General features: G+C 33.0%; 1 non-coding gene across 1 annotated transcript; it reads left to right on the plus strand.

The window, feature by feature from the left end:
- The first annotated feature begins 13,709 nt into the window (after positions 1–13,709).
- LOC139865410 (small nucleolar RNA R71) lies at positions 13,710–13,816 on the plus strand. Its single transcript, XR_011764932.1, has one exon. It is a non-coding gene; the product is annotated as a small nucleolar RNA R71 (small nucleolar RNA).
- Positions 13,817–15,319: the final 1,503 nt, after the last annotated feature.

A 15,319-nucleotide genomic window follows, 5' to 3' on the forward strand; every position in this document is an offset into this window, starting at 1 on the left:
ATTAATAATGTTAAGTATTTAAAATATATAAAATGAATATATGAGAACCTATATATTATTAATATAAAAATAACATAATTAATAAAGTTATATCAATATAATTTTGATCAATTACGGTTATGTATATTAATAAATATACAAATGTTATAGGTTCGTGAATTCGAGGCCAACCCTACACTTGTTCAATGCCGTCATATGTATTTTTACTACAAAATACAGTATTGTGAGTTTCATTTGATCCCTTTTTAAATACTTTTGCAATATATATTTTTGAGACTGAGAATACATGCGCTGCTTTTATAAATGTTTTACGAAATAGACACAAGTAATCGAAACTACATTCTATGGTTGGATTATCGAATCAAATATGCCCCTTTTTAGCTTGGTAGCCTAAGAATTAGGGAAATGGCCCCTAATTGACGCGAATCCTAAAGATAGATCTATGGACCTTGACACGTCCCATTCGGGTTACGAATGCTTTAGTACTTCGATTATCATGTCCGATGAGAGTCCCGAAGTGATGGGGATATTCTATATGCATCCTGTTAGTTCGGTTATCAAGCGTTCAATCCATATGAATGCTTTTTATCTCTATGCAGTTTGCGAAATGCCTGATATGAGATGTTACTTATGAAAAATGAAATCTTGTGGTCTATTAAAATGATGGAAATGAATGTTTATGATAAACTAATGAACTCACCAACCTTTTGGTTGACACTTGAAAGCATGTTTATTCTCAGGTATGAAAGAAATCTTCCGCTGTGCATTAGTTCATTTTAAGGATATTACTTGGAGTCATTCATGACATATTTCAAAAGACGTTGCATTCGAGTCGTTGAGTTCATCAAGATTGTTACTAAGTCAAATATAGTTGGATATATTATGAAATGGTATGCATGCTGTCAACTGTCGATGTAATGAAAGTTTATCTTTTAAAAAAACGAATACAATGTTTTTAAATGTATTAATGTGTGCGAGGTATACTAGGAAATAGTATTAATTTTTACAACGGAAAAACTATTAAATACGATACAATTTTACACAAGATATTTATTTATTTATAGAATGGATATACCTAAACCTTGCTACAACACTTATAGGCAGTGTACCTAATCGTACAGTAGTGTAGTTTTTAGTAAGTCCGGTTCGTTCCACAGGGAAATCTTTAAACAAAGCTTAACGCTATATTAGTTTTAATTTATAAAAATACAAATATATATATATAAGTAATATTATTATTATAAAGGGGGGTTTTTACCGTTTAATGACCGGTTTGTCGATTTTTAAAACTTAGTCGCAGTTAAAACCTAATGTAAAATATTAAAAATAAATACAACTTAATTTAAAACATAAAGTAAATAACGATAATGAAATTTCGATAAATAAAAGTGCGATAATTAAAAAGTACGATAAATAAAAGTGCAATTAAATACAATGACAATAAATAAAAGTACGATAATTAGAAGTGCAATTAAATAGAAAATAAAGGAATTATGCTTATTTAAACTTCCGTAATCATGATGTTTGACGTGTTGATTTTTAGTTTTATTCCCATGGGTTAATTGTTCTTTGTCCTGGATTATTTAATATGTCCGTCTGGTTTTTGTCCATAACAGTCCATCAGTCATAAATATAAAGTGCGAGTGTCCTCGTCAAATTATCCTTATATCCGAAGTCAAATATTCCAACTAATTGGGGACTTAAACTGTAACAAGGTTTTAATACTTTGTTTAATAATTACACCAGGATATCGACTGCGTGTAATCCAAGGTTTTAATACTTTGTTAACAATTACGCCAAGTGTCCTTGTACATAATTTCACCCTTGTTTTAATAATTCTATAGACTATTAATCCATTCCCGTGTCCGGTTAAATGAACGATTATTCGTACATATAAATATCCCACCCATCATGTCCGATCGAGTGTATATGGTTATTTATAGGTATGTCCAATTGTAAATCTTTATATTAAAATTAACAAACTATCATTTAGTTAAACAAATATAAAGCCCATTAATAGCCCATAGTCTAATTTCCACAAGTGTCGTTCTTTTGTCCAAACCCCAATTATGGTACAAAGCCCAATTACCCAATTTTAATATTTTTAGTCAAACATCAAGATTACTTCGGCATTAAATAAGCATAATAATAACTTAGCTACGAGACATTAATGAAAATAACATAAACATAACTTACAGTGGGTGTTATTAGCGTAGTGGTACACGGACAGAGTTTCGACTTACAAAACCTTAAAACATTCGACTAATCGATCCTTATTATTATCACTAACTTAAACTTAAAATTAAAATTACAAATTGAGATTACGATTTGGAGTGATACTTGATACATAAAAATGGGGAAAGAAAAATATATATAAAATATAAAAGGTATATATAAATCTTCGAAATGCATGTTCTTTTATAGGCAGAGAGTGCTCCGTGAGTGCGGTGAATTTTGGTCTTAAAAGCTCCGCGAGTGCGGAGCTGTGGATTCCAGCTCACACTTTTGGAATCCAAGGCTGCCGACGGTTTTTATTATAAATATAATATAAATATATAATTTATATAATTTGAGCTGTGGATTCCAGCTCACACTTTTGGAATCCAAGGCTGCCGACGGTTTTTATTATAAATATAATATAAATATATAATTTATATAATTAATTATATATTATATTATATTTATATACATAATTAATTTATAATTTCCGATCCGTTGCGTCGTACGTTGAAAGTTGGTTCATGTCCCGGTTCCGGATTTTCGAACGTCCTTTCGTATAATTTAATATCTTGTACTTTGCGTTTTGCGGCTTGTACTCTTGTAATTTTGAGACGTTTCTCATCAATAATTGGAACCACTTTGATTGTACTTTGTACTTTTGAGCTTTTTGGTCGTTTGCGTCTTCAATTCGTCGAATCTGTCTTTTGTCTTCACCTTTTAATTTTTAAACAAATATTCCTTGTAAATAGGACAACTGCAACTAAAAGCTTGTTTTTCTTGAGGGATAATGCGATGAAATATATGTTCGTTTTTAGCATTATCAAATATTCCCACACTTGGGCGTTGCTTGTCCTCAAGCAATATAGTCTTGAATAAAAACATACTAGAATCACTTCTTTATTCTTCACACTTTGTACATCAGTGATTTCTATACGACGGTATAAACAATGGTAGTAACGTTGTGGTTTACAGTCCCACATGACTATGAAAATTTAGATCCTTAAGGAAATTGGATCTTTATGAAAACATTTGATCTTTTGAAAATTAAATCTAGCTTTTACCCTAGATAATTTTTTCGAAATAACCCTTCACCGGTGTTTGCAAATTCTTTTTGTGGGTTTGGTGGGTTTTAAATTGAAAATTTTAGCTCAAAACTTGCGGTTTTGTGTTACCCACTTGCTAACCTTGTATTGGGAAAGCAACACGTCCAGTATACTTGCTCCGTATATTACCTTTTGGTAAACTACCGTCCGGTTGTAAAGAAAAGCATTGAACAAGCAACTGTTAAGGCAATGTCCCCTGACATGCTTTTAATTATGGTCTATAACGTATCGGATGCAATTACTATCCTTTGTAGGAGCAATAGTAAAGCTCACCCTTATAATTTTCCGGTCTGTCACAAGGTCCTGTCTTTGACCATGCTATGCAACCACCGTTCTTACGGCTGACACCCGATTTGGTTCAGGTGACCTAATGAATTCCAGGTGAATTCCTAGGATTTTACGTTCAATGGTAATGAACGCATTGAAAATGGGTTTTCAGAAAACAAATCGGTTTGTAATTTTGATCAAAATATTTTCTCGTTCAAGCTCGAGTTTAGATATCATCGAATTCCATGAGTTTGTAATTCTCAATCTTTAAGGTCCATCTCTAGGATTGAGTAATATCAGGCTTAAAAGCTGATTTTTGATCTTTTAAGGAGATTATCCTTTCTGGGGATCTGATTCATTAGTCTTATCCAGCTAATTTGCACGGCGTCCTCCACATTTTACAAGACAGATCCTCTCATGGTTAGGATAAGTCTGACCACTTGGCGACCCTGTTTGATGCTGAGGTCCGTGGATTTCCTGCTGATTTTAGAGATGACTTTTCTAGATTTTTCGTCAACCTACAGCTGGTCTGGACGACAACTTCATGACCTAAATCAAGAAGCGCGTTTCTTTTTCGGAAGACTTTACTTTCTTTTAATGATGGAATTGATTCATCGTGTAGATCCATCTTTCTTTCAAATATATTATAGTAAATCGGGTAAAACTGATTAAAATCGTCCAAAACAAAAGTATCTTCAGTTATTTGTTACAAAAATATGTGACTTATGTTTTAAATAACTTGGTAAATTTTCCCACACTTGGCTTTTATTTTCTTTTATTTGCCTTTTTATTGTCCTCTATTCCATTTTAAATGAATTCTAACATTTTGGTTTGTTTCTCAATTTATGTCCTTTCCGAGGTAACAATAATTTCGGTGTTAACACCTAGTTTTATCGTTCATAAATATGTATAAACATGATTTTGAATTCATTTAATTAAAAATTTTGAAAATTTTTACTAGAAGTGGGTAGTCAATATATAAGACTAGGGATGTTCTTTGTTATCAGAGAGCACTAGATTCTAATACAACTACTACGTTACTAGTATTTTTAATGGTAACCAAGTGTTTAAATCAAAAAAAATTTAAAATCCGAAAGAATTTAACCCCTTCCCATACTTAAGATCTTGCAATGCCCTCATTTGCAAGAAATCAGTAACAATTTAAATTATTGAGGGTGATTAGCGTAGAAAAATAATTAAATTTTACCAAAATTTCCAAACATATTGGCGTTTGTTTGCTGAATGATAAATGGTGCACATCATTTGTTCATTCCGTCTGTTGGTACATCACATTTGTTTTTTTTCGTTTCGTCGTCAAAATTAATAGCTTTTGCTGAACTTAATGCCAGTCTTTGAAAATGCGCTGTTTTACCCTGTTTTGTACATGAGATAAACTACAAACACATATATACATATTTTTGAAGTTGGGTTTTCACACCACATTCAAAAATTATTAAAATCTAATAAAGTTAGAAAATTATAAAAGCTATTGTAATAATAAAATAAGAAATAAGAAATAAGAAAATTAAGAATTAGTAACATTACAATAAAATAAACAAAAATATAAAATAAGAAAATTACGGATGAGGAGGATGGTTCTAGTATGGGTCCCAAGCGTATCCATAGATGCTGTAAAATGCTTGGGCCGGGTCATATGTAGGATATGGTGGTCGGCTCTCTAAAGTCCAAGGAGCAAATTCGGGCATAACGGTAGGAATGTAGTTTCTACCTACGTGTGTACAATGACTTATGATTTGGCTTTGATGATACTGCCAATCTTGAAATGCTTTTTGTCTAGCCATTTCATACTCGTGTCGAGACATAAAAATTTGCATTTCTGTCATTGGATTACCCCCTCCCGGTTGACCTTGCTGTTGATCTCTCTCAACCTGTGGATGCCTGCCATCATAACGTGCTGCCGCGTTGTTTCGTTTCTTTAAGACCTTAGCACCATGATAAACATGCAAATCTATTCTATCACGGGGTTCTGGTTCTGCCATTAATATTCCCCCCCCGACTTCTATCTACACCGAGATATTCAGCAATTAAAGTAATAAATATACCACCTCCTATTATGCTACCACGCCTCATACCCCTAGCCATAGTCAATAAATAATAACCCACACAAAAAAGTATATACTTACAGCGCTCTGTGGGTCTCGAATACACATGTGGTAAAACAAATGCTGTTCATTTACCTTTTCCTTATTCTTACCTCGTTGTGTAATCGAATTGGCTAAAAACCTATGGATTACTCTTAATTCAGCTCTATCAATATCAAGATAAGAGTATAATCCCCCCTGGAATCGGTGATGGCTAGTCATCCTACTCCATACGTCATTCGTATCAAAATTCTCATCCACCCTCCTACCATAAACTATTAACCTCTGACAATCATAAGATGCTAGCTCCTCGGGCGTATATATACGTAAAGCCTGAGCCATATCTAGTAAAAACATATGGCGCATCTCCCCTCCTAATAAAAATCTAAGAAAACTACGATCGGTTAAAGTATCTACCCGATCATTTATTTCAATAGTACATAATAATTCTATACACCATTCTCTATACACAGGTCTACGCATGTTGAATAAACGTACCCAATCACTAAAAGTAGAATTACCATACCTTTGAGTAAGTAATTCCCTAATTGGCTCGGCCAATTCCACTACCTCTAATGGTTCCCAATCTATAACTCTGGGTACCTCAACATTATTAGACACAAGGCTGTGCAGATTCTTTTGATATTTTGGATAGTCTATCCAATATCTATCAAATCTCAAATTCAGATGTAAATCTGCCTCATGAATGTTTGAATATGAAACAATTGGGTGAGGCATATCTTGTCGGTATTGGTTATTAATTTCCTGTTGATCTGCATCTTTCGGAGGAGCATTGCGAGCCTGGGATGAAGATTCACCCCTTTCAGTCTGCAAAATAAACACAATTTTTGTGCATCCAAATATGCATTAGTTTTAGCAAAATCATAAATCTAAACAATTACAATGACATGTTTAATCCATATTAAACTCTATACACATTTTCAAAATATTAACAATTCTACAATTTTACAAATATACTTTTACACAAATGTATACAAAGTTCCTTCGCATTTATCTTTTAAAACATGTCAAAAACAATCATTATAACAATTAAATAAGTTCCTCATGGCATTCATATCAATTAAATCAATTTCATGCAATTTTGGTTCAAAAAGTCTACTTTAATCTTCATAAATCATGTTTAGGATCAAAGTTTTGATCATTTAGCATCCTAAACATATTATACTACTCAATTTAGCATAAACTAACAACAAAATTCGGCCATAACCAGTTTATATCAAAAAGCCCTAATTTTGCTCAAGAACACAAACCCTAGATTATTCAAAAATTGAAGTTCAAAGCTTCTAATCATGTTAAATAGCATCAATCTAGGTTATACAAGTATAATACACAAACAATTGAAGCATTATTACACTAGAAAGCATCAAAATCGAATTAGGCATGAAATTGTTCAAGAACACTAAAAATTCGGATTAAATGGTGTTTAGGTGTAGAAATTTACCGATTTCCTTGAGTAATTCCTTGATAATAGTCTCCTCATTGTAATTTTATGAAAGATTTGATGAAAATTGGTGAAAAATCACGAATTTGGGCGATTTTTTGTGTGTATTTTTCGCAGAAAATGGGTGTGGGTGGTGTACAAACTGGTCTGTTCGACCAGTTATATTTTTTTTCTGGATTTTATAAGCTCCGCGAGTGCGGTGGTGGTCCCACTAAAACCTCCGCGGGTCGCGGCTATTTTATTTTTTATTTTTTTTTATTTTTTTAATAAAACCTTATACTAATAAAACATAAATTAAATTTAAAATTTTGTTTTCCTTTTATTTAGGACGAGGTTGTTTCGAAACGATGTCTTAGTCCGTCCCTCCACAAAATTTAAAATTTCGTCATTTCAAAACATTGTTTTAAAAGCTAAGATTTTTGGGTTTTTTTTTAATGTTTTTGGCATACTTTAGTTCAATAAGATTAAAAATAATGATAATAAAAGTTCTCGTCCCTCCCTCGGGTAAAGCAATTTCGGTTCAACGACCTAGTCTTCAACTCACGATGAATTTTTAGAAATCAATTTTTAACTTAGCGAAATAAAGTAAATTTTTGTTTTTAAATTCATACCAAACTTAAATTTAAAAATATATAACTTTAAAAATTCATATTAATAAAATTTAAAGATTCACACTAAACTTATATTATATTTTTGTTTTTATACATACAAACTTAAAAATATTAATTTTTTCAAATATTTACAAACTTAAATATATTGATTTTAAAAAGTTCACAATATTAATTTAATTTTTAAATATTAATTTTAAAAACATGATAAAAATAAAATTAAAAATATTTTTGGTCTTTTATCCCACTTTAATCAATCAAATATTATCAAAAATATACGCCCCTCTTTTCGGTAAAGTAATTTCGGTTTTATAACCTAGTTTAACTCATGACAAATTTTTGAAATATTTTGGGTTGATTGATTAAAGATATTTATACCTTAAGAATAAACGGTAAATTTCGTAGTGATGTAATAAATTTTTGAATGATATCAATAATTTCGGTCGCAAGATCTAATTTTATCGAATACCAATTTAATACTTTATAGCGAACAAATTAGCATTTATTATCAAAAGGTTAAAAAATAAAAATAAAAACTGTACATACTTACCTGTGAGATAGTATTCTTAGTGATATGCTCTAGCCCACTCATAAGATAATCGGACTAATTGGTTTTCCATAGCTACATAGGCGTAACCTCGAGCATTCATCGATTTTTCTTCTAAACATATGAACGGTCCGTCTCTGCATAAAGTAACAAATTCGGTGTTTGAATAGGTTTGATTATTTGAACATTTACCTTCGTGTGACCATTTTCCGCATTTGTGACATCTTTCAAGGTGTCGTGCTCTCCTTTTCGCTGCGGATTTTGATTTTCCTTTACCAAATTGTAACTTATTATTTTCGCATCTGGATTCTTTTCTTACTCCGTCCAATTTACTTCTGATTAATGATACTATTTCACTTGGAAGGGTGTCATTATTATGTTTAGTGATCAAAGCGTGTAGCATTAGACCATGGTTTAGTTCACATGAAGTCTTCATCTCATAAAACCTAAAAAAAAATAAAAATTCAGAATGGGGGGAGAAGACTAGTTCTTTAGGGTCTGCTAGGGAAAGACCATTCGGGTTTCATTTTCGAGAACTACATGAAAACAGAAAATCTAACTCTAACATAAATACATATTATCCTTTAAAGACTTGATTCTCCCCACACTTAGTTAGCTGTGGTGTTGAAATTGTGATTAACTTCGTTGTCAACTTCCATCGGACTATCTATGTAATGTTTAACTCTGTGACCATTAACTTTAAATTCAATCCCATGTGAATTTATCAATTCTACTGTTCCGTATGGGAAAACTCTTTTGACTATGAATGATCCAGACCATCTTGATTTCAATTTTCCAGGAAATAGTTTGAATCGTGAATTGAAAAGAAGAACTCTGTCTCCTTCTTTAAATTCTTTTGACCTTCTGATTCTTTTATCATGCCATTTCTTCGTTATTTCTTTATAGATTAACGAATTTTCGTATGCTTCATGTCTTAATTCTTCTAATTCGTTTAATTGACTTAACCGTAGACGTCCAGCTTCATGTAAATCAATATTACATGTCTTCAAAGCCCAAAATGCTTTGTGTTCAATTTCTACTGGAAGATGACATGCTTTTCCGTAAACGAGTCTAAAAGATGTGGTTCCAATTGGAGTTTTGTAGGCTGTTCTAAAAGCCCAGAGTGCATCCTCCAAATTTATTGCCCATTCCTTCGGATTTGATCCTACAGTTTTCTCTAGAATACGTTTTAAAGCTCGGTTGGTATTTTCAACTTGTCCACTTGTTTGTGGATGATAAGCAGTGGAGATTTTATGAGTTACTCCATATCTTTTGAGAACTTTCTCAAGTTGATTATTACAAAAATAAGTACCCCGATCACTTATTAAAGCTTTCGGCGTTCCAAACCTTGCAAAAAGACGTTTTAAAAAGTTGACTACAACTCGTGCATCGTTAATTGGGAGAGCTTGTGCTTCCGTCCATTTAGATACATAATCAATGGCAACGAGAATGTATAGATTATTATGAGATTTTGGAAATGGACCCATAAAGTCAATACCCCAAATGTCAAATACTTCACATACTTGAATGACATTTTGTGGCATTTCATCACGTTGACTTATTTTTCCGGCCCTTTGACAAGCATCACAGGATTTGCAAAGAAGGTGCGCGTCTTTGAAAATTGTAGGCCAATAGAATCCAGCATCATAAACTTTTTTTGCTGTAAGTTGAGGCCCATAATGCCCTCATGTTGGTCCTGTGTGACAATGGTTTAGGATTTTACTAGCTTCATCTCCGAATACACATCGGCGTATTATTCCATCGGGACAACTTTTAAACAAATGTGGATCTTCCCAGAAATAGTGTTTTATATCACTAAAGAATTTCTTTCGTTTTTGGTACGATAATCCTTTTTCAAGGAATCCACATACTAAGTAGTTTGCATAGTCTGCAAACCATGGAATTTCATTATAATCTATCTTCAATAGATATTCATCAAGAAAGTTGTCTTGTATGGCCGATTCATTTAGAACTTCTAATTCAGCATTTTCAAGACGCGAAAGATGATCAGCGGCTAGATTTTCTGCTCCTCTTTTATCTCGGATTTCAATATCGAACTCTTGTAAGAGTAAGATCCAAAGGATTAATCTTGGTTTGGCATCTTGTTTCGAAAATAGGTATCTAAGAGCAGAATGGTCGGTATAGACTACCGTTTTAGCTAGAACGAGATATGAACGAAATTTGTCAAAAGCAAGGACAATAGCAAGGAGTTCTTTTTCAGTAGTTGTGTAATTTGTTTATGCTTCTTGTAACGTCTTACTAGCATAATAAATAGGTTGAAATCGTTTTTCAATCCTTTGTCCTAAAACGGCTCCCATTGCAAAATCACTTGCATCGCACATAAGTTCAAATGGTAAATTCCAATTTGGTGTTATCATGATCGGTGCATTAGTGAGTTTTTCTTTAAGAATATTAAAAGATTTGATACATTCATCTGAAAAGATAAATGGAGCATCTTTTTCTAGGAGTTTATTCATAGGAGTGGCAATTTTAGAAAAATCTTTTATGAAACGTCGGTAAAAACCGGCATGCCCTAGAAAACTCCTAACTCCTCTAACATTGGTGGGATGTGGAAGTTTAGCAATTACATCTACTTTAGCTCTATCCACTTCAATTCCTTCCTTTGAAATTTTATGACCAAGAACGATGCCTTCTTTAACCATGAAATGGCATTTCTCCCAATTAAGAACTAGATTTGATTGTTCGCATCTAATAAGCATTCGTTCAAGATTAACTAGACATGATTCAAATGTATCACCGAAGACTGAAAAGTCATCCATGAAAACTTCCATGCATTCTTCTATCATGTCGTGAAAAATCGTCATCATGCACCTTTGAAAGGTTGCAGGGGCGTTGCAAAGTCCAAATGGCATGCGTTTGTAAGCAAAAGTACCATAAGGGCACGTGAACGTGGTTTTCTCTTGGTCTTCGGGTGCTATTGGAATTTGAAAATATCCGGAAAAACCATCAAGAAAACAATAGTAACTATTTCCGGCTAATCTTTCCAACATTTGATCAATGAAAGGTAAGGAAAAGTGATCTTTTCTGGTGGCGTCATTCAATTTTTTATAATCAATACATACACGCCATCCTGTTACAGTCCTAGTAGGAATAAGCTCATTTTTCTCATTTGTGATGACAGTCATGCCACCCTTCTTAGGTACGCATTGAACTGGGCTTATCCAGGGACTATCAGAAATTGGATAAATTAATCCTGCATCAAGCAGTTTAATAATTTCTTTCTTAACAACATCTTGCATATTAGGATTTAGTCTTCGTTGGCGTTGCACATACGTTTTATGACCTTCTTCCATAAGGATTTTATGTGTGCAATACGAAGGACTTATTCCTTTAATATCATGAATTTTCCATGCAATAGCTGGTTTATGAGCTTTCAACACGGAAATGAGTTGAGATTTTTCATTTTCAGTAAGAGAAGACGATATTATTACAGGTAATTCAGATTCACCATGTAAATAAGCATATTCCAAATGATTTGGAAGTGGCTTTAACTCTAATGTCGGTGGTTCTTCTATCGATGATTTATATCGATATCTGTCTTCTTCTTTTAGCATTTGAATTTCTTATGCTGTTGGTTCATATCCATTAGCCATAAGTGTAGCTAACATTTCAGTTTCATCAATTGGTTCAGTTCCTTCTCCTAAAGAACATTCTCCTGTTCCTTGTAATTCTGGAAATTCTTCTAACAATTCTGCATGTGATTCTATAGTTTGAATATAATAACATGTATCATCTGCAGATTGCGGTTGTTGCATTGCTCTATCAACTGAAAAGGTAACACTCTCGTCCTCTATACTTAGGGTCAGTTTCTTACTGAACACGTCTATCATTGCTTTAGCCGTGTTTAAGAATGATCTTCCTAATATGAGAGGAACTTGAGAATCTTCTTCCATGTCCAGAACAACAAAATCTACTGGAAATACTAAAGTACCAACTTTAACTAGCATGTTCTCCATTATCCCTCTAGGATATTTTATTGATCTATCGGCTAGTTGTATACTTATTCTTGTTGGTTTCAATTCTCCAAGGTCTAGTTTAGCGTATAGTGAATACGGCATTAAATTTATACTAGCACCTAAGTCTGCCAATGCTTCTATTGAACTAAGACTACCCAGAAAACATGGAATTGTGAAACTTCCTGGATCAGATAGTTTTTCTGGTATTTTATTCAACAGCACTGCAGAACAATTAGCATTCATAGTAACAGTCGAGAGTTCTTCCATTTTCTTTCTATTTGTGATCAGATCTTTCAGAAATTTAGCATATCTAGGCATTCCTGAAATCACATCAACAAAAGGAAGATTTACATTTATCTGTTTAAACATATCCAAGAATTTGGATTGCTCGGCTTCAAGTCTCTCTTTTCACATTTTACTCGGGTAAGGAAGTGGTGGTTGGTATGGTTTAACATAAGGTTTATCCTTAACTATGTTATCTTCATTAACCTTTTCAACTACCAGTTCTTTTTCCTTATCTTGTTCAGGTTGTGGTTCTTGTGGAGTAGGAATAGCTTCCTCAGAAATTACAGGTATTTCAGGTGGTTTAAGTGTAATACCACTTCTTGTGGTAATGGCTTTAGCTGTTTCATTTCGGGGGTTAGCATTTGTATCACTAGGTAGACTTCCCGGTTTTCTTTCACCTATTAACCTTGCTAGGTTGCTCACTTCTTGTTCTAGATTTTGAATAGAAGCTTGTTGATTTCTAAATGCTTGAGCATTTTGTTCATTGGTTTGTTTCTGAGATGTGAAAAACTAAGTTTGAGATTCAACTAGCTTCGTCATCATATCTTCTAAATTCGGCTTTTTATCATCGGTTTGTGGTGGTTTGTTTTGAAAATTAGGTCTTTGCTGATTGTAAGTATTATTGGATACTTGTTGATTGCTAGGACCTTGTTAGTTGTTGTATGGAATATTTCGATTATAATTCTGATTTTGATTGTAGATCGGTCTTGGCGGTTGATAATTATTCTGATAATTATTTCCAGGCCTTTGGTTTAGATATGAAACATTCTCCCTTTGTTCCATTGTTAGTTCAATACTGAGACAATCTTTTGTCAAATGTGGTCCTCCACACTGCTCACAACTAATTCGTATTGAATGGATATTCTTAGTCATCTTTTCCATTCGTCTCTCGACAGCATCTATCTTTGCGGAAATGGAATCTAAGCCATGGCTAGAATCGGCTCTAGCTGCTTTAGATGATCTAACGATATCTTTTTCTTGGTGCCACTCATGTGAATGGGAAGCAGTGTTATCAATAATTTTGTAAGCATCAGTTTCTGTTTTCTTCATAATGGAACCACCAGCTGCTATATCGATGTCTTTCCTTGTTGTGATGTCGCATCCTTGGTAGAATATTTGTACTATTTGACAAGTGTCTAAACCATGTTGCGGACATCCTCTCAATAATTTTCCAAATCTTGTCCATGCTTCATATAGAGTTTCATTTGGTTTCTGTGTGAACGTAACAATTTCTCCTTGAAGTCTTACTGCTTTAGATGCCGGAAAGAATTGTTTAAGAAATTTTTCAACTAAAACGTCCCATGTATCAATCGCCCCTTCAGGTAACGATTCTAACCAATCTTTGGCTTCTCCTTTTAAAGTCCAGGGAAATAACATGAGATATATCTGTTCATCTTCAACTTCTCTTATTTTAAATAGAGTGCAGATCCTATTAAAGGTACGAAGATGTTCATTTGGATCTTCCTTCGGCGCACCACTAAATTGGCATTGATTTGTCACCATGTGTAGGATTTGTCCTTTGATTTTATAATCTGGCACATTAATGTCAGGTTGAGTAATTGCGTGACCTTGGCCAGTGCGTTTAGCTCTCATTCGGTCTTCCATACTTAAAGGTTTCAGATTCTCCATGATTGAATTTGTTGAATCTGAATCACTAGAGGATTCTGATTTGATGGTTCGTTCCTCAACAATCTCTGTTTGAATGATTGGTGGTTCCGGAGGAAAGATTAATGGTTCAGGATCTCAGAATCGTCCCTGAATATTCTCCGGATTCTCAATTGTGAGGTCGGGTTCAAAAAATGGATTATCGGAAATTTGAATTGGAGTACTTGGTCGACTGGATGACGATTCTAAAGAAAAATCAACGGCGACAATATTTGCTAGATGTCTTGATCGAGTTACAGGTGGTGAACGTACAAAAGGTGGTGAACGTTTTGCTCGGTGCATTCACTGAATATCCTATTAGTTATAAAAATAAGAAAAATTATATAAGTTATCCAATTAATAGACTTTTCTGATTTTGCCCACGTTTCGAATAGCCAAAAGATGCAGCAGAGGGGCAGGATTCGTTTAGTCTTAATATAATTGAGTACTGTTTGGCTCCAATAACCCGGTCCACGTACAAATCCAACTATTACTACGAACCAAAAAATTTTAATGTCTATCAATTTAACCACTTAAAACAATTTTTCGTTTGAAATTTAAAGAAATATTAGATAAGAAATAGAGAAAATTCTAAGTCCTAAAAACTAGAATGGCGAGAAATAAGAAAGAAAAAGAGCGCGTCGAAAAATGTCGAAAAATAAAAAGGCGAAAAATAATAGGCGTCGAAAAATAAAAATAAGAAAGTAGCGCGTCGAAACTTAAAAAGGAACTAAAAACTAAGAATTAAAAGTTGCGTCTAAAAATATTAAAGCTTACAAGAAATACTATATCCCAAATGGCAATAACTTAAAAAGGAACTAAAAACTAAAAACGGTGTCGCAAAATTCTAAAGCACCTAGATCTTAGTCTAAAGAAAAAGCACTTAAGGGATTTTACGGTAAAGCCTAAAAATCTAGAAATAAAAATAACTATGGCAAATACTATATTTAAAACTAAGTACGAACGATAAAAAAAAAATAAAAATTATGCTAAAACAAATAAAAAGATACAAAATATAAAAATAAACTTAAAGTTTATAAAATTATAATTTTTATAAAAATATTATTTTTATATTATTTATTTTATAAAAGTATTAATTTATAT

Source organism: Rutidosis leptorrhynchoides, chromosome 8 (assembly GCF_046630445.1).
Source record: "Rutidosis leptorrhynchoides isolate AG116_Rl617_1_P2 chromosome 8, CSIRO_AGI_Rlap_v1, whole genome shotgun sequence".
Classification (NCBI taxonomy): domain Eukaryota; kingdom Viridiplantae; phylum Streptophyta; class Magnoliopsida; order Asterales; family Asteraceae; genus Rutidosis; species Rutidosis leptorrhynchoides.